Here is a 7,646-nt window from a genome sequence, read left to right on the forward strand (position 1 = left end):
CTACTAGCTCGAGGCTAGGGAAGAAACTAGTCGAAGATTGAGTGGATAAAAGCAATGAGGTGAGGTCCTTCACGTTCCGAATGCACCAAGCTTCCTCGTATGTGATCCTTGACACTTGAATGCACTTGAAATGAGAAGATGGAAATCGAAAGATGGATGGATGGTGGAGGGGGTGTTCGGCCGAGAGCTTAGGGAGAGGGAGAGAGAGTTGTGAGGTTGAGTTTTGTGATGAAAGTTATGTTGGGTCATGGCTACTACTTATAGACAAACTTCATGATCATTAACCATAGGATTTAGTGTCTTCTAGATATTAGGCATAGATGATTATTTTAATCAACAAGTACAAATGGGGAGGGTCACAATGTGACCGAATTCGGTTGGGGGGGGGGGGGTAATCCGGTTAGTTTCCAACCATTAGTTAAGTTATAGTTAAGTTAAGTTAGAGGTTAACTCGGTTACTAGCGTGTTATACATTAAAGCGGGTGTTAGGGTATTCGGGGACCCTAACTGGTTCAGAAAAAGAAAAACAATGTTGTTGGCAATATTTTTATGTTCCGGGTAAAGTCCGGTTGTTCGGTTGGATAGTGATCCGTTAAAGTGCTTAACAAAGCTTTAAAGTGTCGTTATTACTATTTTTAGTGACACAACTTATTCCTGACACTTTGGAAAGTGTCTAGTAATATTTTTCTCATGTTTTGGCACTTTATTAGTTAGCTAGATGCTGAATTTTTGATTAAAGTGCTGAATTTTGTACTTAGAGTACGTTTTAGGCACATCCGGTCACTGTAACTTATACCTAGTGACGCAGTTCTACAACCCTCGTATCCCTACACTTTCTACTAGTGTAGTAACTATCTCGGGCTCATACAGGCCTTAGAGGCAGTGTCTGCCTGATGCTGGCTATATCAGCATGTTAAATGGGTTATCCGTTCATAGTGCTACTGTGCTTTTGTGCATCAAGGTTGTCACTAGAGTTCAGTATGTAAATCATGGAGTGACAGCAAATAAAGTATGATGCAAGCATGTACATGTATCAGTATTCAGGTAGCAGTTTATCCATAATTTCAGTCAAGCACAGTAATTAAGCAGTAATTAATTATTAACTAAGTCGTACGGATACCTGATTTAGTGAGGGTTGTCACACGTAGAACTCCGCATGTTGAATTTAAGGGTGTGACAACGGTAACCAAGTTTTAAAAGTGTTCCAATTAGGTCACTGAAGTTTCAAAAGTGTTCCAATCAGGTCACTCAGCATTCATTTTTCATTAAAATTAAGTGTTTTTTCATCCATTTCACAAGTAACCATGATGATGTGAATTTTTGTTTCTTTTTTCCCTTTTATTTAATGCTAACTTTGAGTGATGACGTGAATTGTAACTTGTTTTTTTAATTTTTAATGTAATTAAAGTGTTTTTATTTTTAATAAATATCATTTCATATATTAAAAGAATCCGACCCCAACATCTTATTCTTCATTTTTTTCTTAACACACAGAAAAAAGGACATGACTCGATTTGAATGTTAAGTTATCTAATTGGGACAAAAACGATACGAGTGACCTAATTAGAACACTTTTGAAATTTGATTACTATTCTGTGGCATATTCCCGCATTTTAATTTCTCTAAATGATAATCCCAACATGAGAGGGGGAAGATGTGAGGATTAGGTAATGGGTGCAACAGGAGTGTGTTTTGAAATGAGTTGGGCATGGCCGGCCCTGGGGGTGGGCGGGGAGGACCATCGGCCAGGGTCCGATATTTTGAGGAGCACGTTTTTTTATGAAAAACCCGATATGTATATGTAAAATATTTTTTTAATCGGGTACATCCATACAAACACCAACATAGGCCCCCTTACAAAATTATTCTTATGGTTTAGATTAGTTATTAACCCCTTTGGCATTAGGTTTAGACCTTTAGTGAGCCAAATACCCAATTTCGTTAAGGGCTAAGGGCACATTTTTTCGAGCTCAAACAAGGTACACGAATTCTCAAGGCCGACCCTGGAGTTGGGTCGGTTTTGGTTTGACCCAAACTTCTTTAAACTGTAACATACTTATGGGAATATCGTATCATGGATATTATGTTTAAATATTCACATAGATTGTATTGTATTAATTTTCTTTGTATCTCAGTTTGTAGTTGGTGGCCTATTCTTTGCTTTGTTGAAGGAGACCCTAACCAGGGAATTTGCAGAGGATGTGTACTATGTTGTTGAAACAATGAGTCAGACTGACTTCTGTGATGCAGTTCTCTTCATAAATCTTTGGGCTTAATGATTACCACACAACTCACAAGGTTAATTATTGAAATAATTATTAAGTTTACATGTTGAGTTTAAGGCTATAGATACAACCCATTCTTTTGTTCCAAGATTAACATGTTTCTATATTAAATAGTTGCCATTGGTGGATTATGATCATGTGCCAATTTGTATGCATCCAAAATCTTTTTGAGGTAAGTAGATCTGGGGGGGACTGTAATAGTAGAAACTAGCGACAACTTAGGCGGGTCAAACTTATCGGGTAACGTGTCAAGATCGGTTCAGGTCAAAAAATGTATTCTATTAAAATTTAATACGTGCCAGCTCTGGGATTTTTTTATCAGGGTAAATCACTTTTATGGGAACTCTGTATATGGATGTTGAAGTTTCTTAACTTCTAATTTGTTTATGATGCCAAGGTAAACTTCATCATTGCAGACTATTCCATATCATGGTGTACTACTAAAAAACCCCTATAAGTGGTCATAAGTTCTTAAACTTTGGTTTTGCACTATTGAATCCTTTACATATATAGAAGACTAAAGGAAAATACTCACAAGTATAGATACATGATGAAAGTAACTAACTAACAAACTGTTCAGTTGTAACTGATAACTAACTTGGAAAATAACTGTCTAATAGTTTTTATTAAATAGTTGTTTGTTGTTGTTTGTTAAGTTCGATGATTGATACACAGATCGTATTGAGTTTTCTTAGGTCCTCGAAAGTTCTTGAACATGCTTTGAGTTTGGCCAATTTGTTATTTTTGCAGGGAAATGTATTTGTAGACAGGGATGGAAAACACTTTCGGCACATCTTAAACTGGTGGAGAGGCGGTGTGGTTCCCAGCTTGAGTGATTTAGAGTGTTAAGAGCTTATGCGGGAAGCAAAATACTGTCAGCTTCTTGTAAGGCATTTTTGTCCCATTTTAAGTTTCATTTTTTCTTATAGTTTTATTCTTATTTGTATATTTGTAAAATTGCTTGATGAGCGAGCCAGGGTGGGCTCGAGCTCAAGCTCGAAATTATTTGAGGTGGTTGGGCTCGGCTCGAGCTTTAGCTCGGAGATAAATGAGCCTCAGAACGAGCCAACGAGCCGAGCCATGAGCCGAGCCAAGGTGGGCTCGAGCTACTCCTAAAGGAGCTGCTCAAACTGGATGGGATCGAGGCTCATGGAGAAACAAAACTCAGAGGTGATTTGAGGAACTAGAAGTTGAGGAACTATTGGAACAACTTTCTTCTTTGCAGTATTTAGTCTATTGCCTTATGGGATGCAGGGTAAATTACTTTTTATATGCATTCTATTTCAATATTTAGTTTAACTAGTTATTTTCCGCCTGCGTGTTGCGGTGGGACCCAATGACTACAAAAGGCGTGTAAGCAACGGCAAACAGATACCGTTTATCAAAACATAAATAAAATGACGTGGTAAGGATAGTCACTCCGTAATAAAAAACGATTTTAAATAACCTAATATATAATAATAGGACCCACACGTCCTACACGTTGGAAATTCGGTTGTTTTCAGTTCAGTTATTACGGTGCTAACACGTTAAAATATGGATGAGCTCGGTACCGGTAACGGCAGCGAGAGTGCCGATATGGAAAATCATCGAAATTAGGTACCGGCACCGAAAATGATCGGTACAATACGGTATGGTATTTGAAGGTAAAAATCAATAAATACAGGTATGGTGCTAGACCGGTGTCGAACCTAAAGTAACGATTCTGAAAACGGCAAAAGGTGGATACCAAATTGGTACAAAAAATGATTTGGTACCGATACGATACCGGTTCGTTTACACGATTTGATACGATTTGCTCATCAATATTTTAAATATCCAAGTTAATTACAGAAAAAAAAAACAAAAAAGAAAGCAAAATAAGTTGTTGTGTATATAAAACCTCATTCAAACGAAAAACAGTTTACTTACTGTGTGCATGAAAAGTAATCTAAACGGTACAATTACTTGCATTGCTGCGTTGCTACAGGATTTGTGAGCTCGGTACCAACTGGTACCGAAAATACCGTTACCGAAATCCCCAAAAGTGGGTACCGGTACCGAATATATACCTAGTATGGTACGGTTCCGTACCGGTCGGTACTGGTACGGCACCGGTATTTGAGGGTAAAAACTGGTGAATATCTGTGCAGAACCGGTCCCGAAAATACACCGGTTTGGTAAATTTGAGACCGGTACCTATACCCGGTACCATTTGCTCATTTCTTAATTCTAATTTTAAATAATTCTAATTCTAATTTTAATTTAATGATATTATCACTGTTCATTCAGTTTGAATTTTATCATATATGAATTACCATTTTAATTAAGTTAAAATGGTCTTTTTTTTGTCCTGTGCAGCCTAAGGGTGCAACTTTTGGCAATTATTTGATACTATATGCTGTAATCTTGTTTGGTGCGGTCCTGCTCTTTGTGTCAGGCCGGCCGTTTTAATAAAGTTTACCTTTCAAAAAAAATTTGATACTATATGCACTGGCTTTGGTGCTCAATGAGAGTTTTAGAAATTTCGTGTTGTGAATGTTGGAATTATCAATCTTATTGATAAGGTAAACTATTTCTTGTGTTGTCAACCAAGTGATTTTTTTATGCGTAAAACCTTGTAACTCATTTTATTTAAAAGGTCAGATTACTATTGAAATTATATAGTTTTTGTAATTACTGTTGACCACCTGTAATCATTTTTTAACTTTTTAATGAGAGATGTGAGTTGTGACCCTTTCTTACCCAATTTGTGCAACTTTTTTTTTTGGAAATTCTACCCAAGTATCAAGAGGTGTATTATTGTAATTACTTAAATTAGATTTTTATTAACTCTTTTTCTTTAATTGTTCCAGCCTCCAATTTTTAGTACATTAAAAAGTTATTTATTATGAAGGCAAATTGGAAAATAATAATCTCATCTTTCTGAAATTGGTCGATAATAATCCCAAGTCAGTTATCAGCCAATAATAATTCGACCTCGTCCAATTTTTTTGTAAAATAGACTGCCGTTAAAATAAGCTTAACGGAGTTAAGTGTTTTTCCGAATTACAAACCGATGTTTTAGGGATTTTGATCGGAACGAGGATACGAGTCGATTGATGTAAAACTTACCTCGAAATTGTGTTCGAAATGGCTTGAATTTTGTTCATTGGAAGTTAAACACCTGAATTGAAGCACCGTTTTCGTGGGTTGGGGGCAGTATTTTGAGGTAAATTTTACATCAATCGACCCGTATCCTCATTCTGATCAAAGCCCTAAAACATCGGTTTGTAATTCGGAAAAACACTTAACTCCGTTAAGCTTATTTTAACGGTAGACTATTTTACAAAAAAATTGGACGAGGTCGGATTATTATTGGCTAATAACTGACTTGTGATTATTATCGGTCAATTTCAGAAAGATGAGATTATTATTTTCCAATTTGCCTATTATGAAATGCATGAATCATTCTTAAGCATATGTTAAAATAACAGGTTTGATTCAGCCATTCTATCTGGCGTGATTCTATCAGGTGTGAGGTGTGAGGCGTGACGTATCATAGGAATAACCATCACAAGCACAGCTATTGTCAAAAGATCAAGTTTATGAGCAGAAACTTTCTTCCTCAACTTACAGCCGGGGATGTTGAAGATTAGATCTTAAAAAACAAAATCGTATACGTTGCTTATGTCAATTAAAGAATTATATGAATGTCATGGGGTTTTTATTTGTGTTACAACTGGAATGTTGGATTGGGCCGAAAATCATGCGGGGGATTTTTTAGTTGTGCTATTTGGGCCATGTTACTTACCAGGTTCAAGTGTTTAGTTGTTAAATGGGCTCATAAACATGAAAGTGGGGACTGGATACTATTCAAGCCTATAGAGGCTTTACATAGTGGAAATCAATATTAGTATAATGGAACGAAGCCCATGGTACAAGTGGAAATCAATAAATTGGGATGTACTAAGAATAATAAGCAAATTTTAACAATAGTTTTAAGGTACCTCATCTTTCATCCGTCTTTATTATAATAATTCAACAACTATTTCTTTATAATACCTTTTCAGTTAAATCTTAAAAAGTGTATAGTGATTCGTTGTTTAATAAAATGTGGTATGTAAAATTTCTAAAAACTATCCACACGGGTTTTACATCTCTTGTCTCTAGTCTCTAGTCTCTAGTACTAATAAATGAAAATCTTTTTGTACACGTGTCACTCTCTGGTGTCTTCTCACTTTTAATAATAACATTACATATTAATATTATAATATAATATAATATAATATAATATAATATAATATAATATAATATAATATAATATAATATAATATAATATAATATAATATAATATAATATAATATAATATAATATAATATAATATAATATAATATAATATAATATAATATAATATAATATAATATAATATAATATAATATAATATAATATAATATAATATAGTATAGTTAGAGATCAAACATATAATTTCAAATTACTATTTTATCTAATAAGTCATTTCATTAACAAAGGATTATATACAAGTTTATAATTTATATATTTCGTCTATACACATGAAAACATAAAAATGTTTCACTTAAAAATGTGTTTAAAGATTTGTTATAAATTTTTCTACACGTTCTTCTTGTGTGAAACAAAAAAGAAAAAACTAATATCTTTTTTTAACGGCATATTTGGATCACTAACGGATCACTGGAGTATCATCGTGTCACGAGCGGAACCACCCGATCATATCCATCTCCATTATGCAATAATGCCCATATACTAATTCACGAGGAAACCCAATAAATCTAGAAAAACCTCTTTGTGGGAATCAAACCCAATACCTCATAATCTTTAAGCCTTATCCCACCACATAAAATGCACTAGACTATCATATCTAGTCAATAATGCCGATACACTAACAATAATATCTACATTCTTATGTGTAAACAAGTTATATCTACATTTTTTAAGTATAGCCAAGTTTCATGTTTATACATGTTCAGATGTGTGTACTTATAATATGATAACATCATAAATCAATATTTCCCCTATATTAATTTACAAAACTACTTCTACTCACATTAGTACTATTCCTTTTTACTTTGTCATGGTTGGTTAAATAAATAAGGTGGGTTACTTAGAATGGGTCAAGGGTATGGTTTAAATGAAGATATGTTTCTCACAGGGAAAAAGATTTAATTATTTTAGAAGCTAATTTACAATGATTTTTCTATTTTATCTTGAAAAAGAAAAATTTTATTACATTTTATTATGGATAGTACGGTATATTGAAATGGTGGGATTGAAACAATACCATTTTTTGAATGGTAAAATTTTCTTTTAAACCCTGTCGTCTATAGAAATTGAACCTAAAATCTCACCCTTCCAGACCAAGGT

At 34.2% G+C, this 7,646-nt stretch overlaps 1 long non-coding RNA gene across 3 annotated transcripts; it reads left to right on the top strand.

Annotated features, from left to right (window-relative positions):
* The first annotated feature begins 2,021 nt into the window (after positions 1 to 2,021).
* LOC110883475 lies at positions 2,022 to 5,982 on the top strand. Of its 3 annotated transcripts, XR_002560485.2 has the most exons (5): positions 2,022 to 2,298; positions 2,400 to 2,457; positions 3,036 to 3,170; positions 3,263 to 3,540; positions 5,741 to 5,982. It is a non-coding gene; the product is annotated as an uncharacterized LOC110883475 (long non-coding RNA). The 3 variants fall into 3 exon arrangements; XR_002560484.2 differs by lacking the exon at positions 2,400 to 2,457 and having other exon boundaries at positions 2,026 to 2,298; XR_002560486.2 differs by lacking the exons at positions 2,400 to 2,457; positions 5,741 to 5,982 and adding an exon at positions 4,626 to 5,149 and having other exon boundaries at positions 2,026 to 2,298.
* Positions 5,983 to 7,646: the final 1,664 nt, after the last annotated feature.

The sequence above is a fragment of the Helianthus annuus genome, chromosome 7 (genome assembly GCF_002127325.2).
Source record: "Helianthus annuus cultivar XRQ/B chromosome 7, HanXRQr2.0-SUNRISE, whole genome shotgun sequence".
In the NCBI taxonomy this organism is placed as follows: Eukaryota; Viridiplantae; Streptophyta; class Magnoliopsida; order Asterales; family Asteraceae; genus Helianthus; species Helianthus annuus.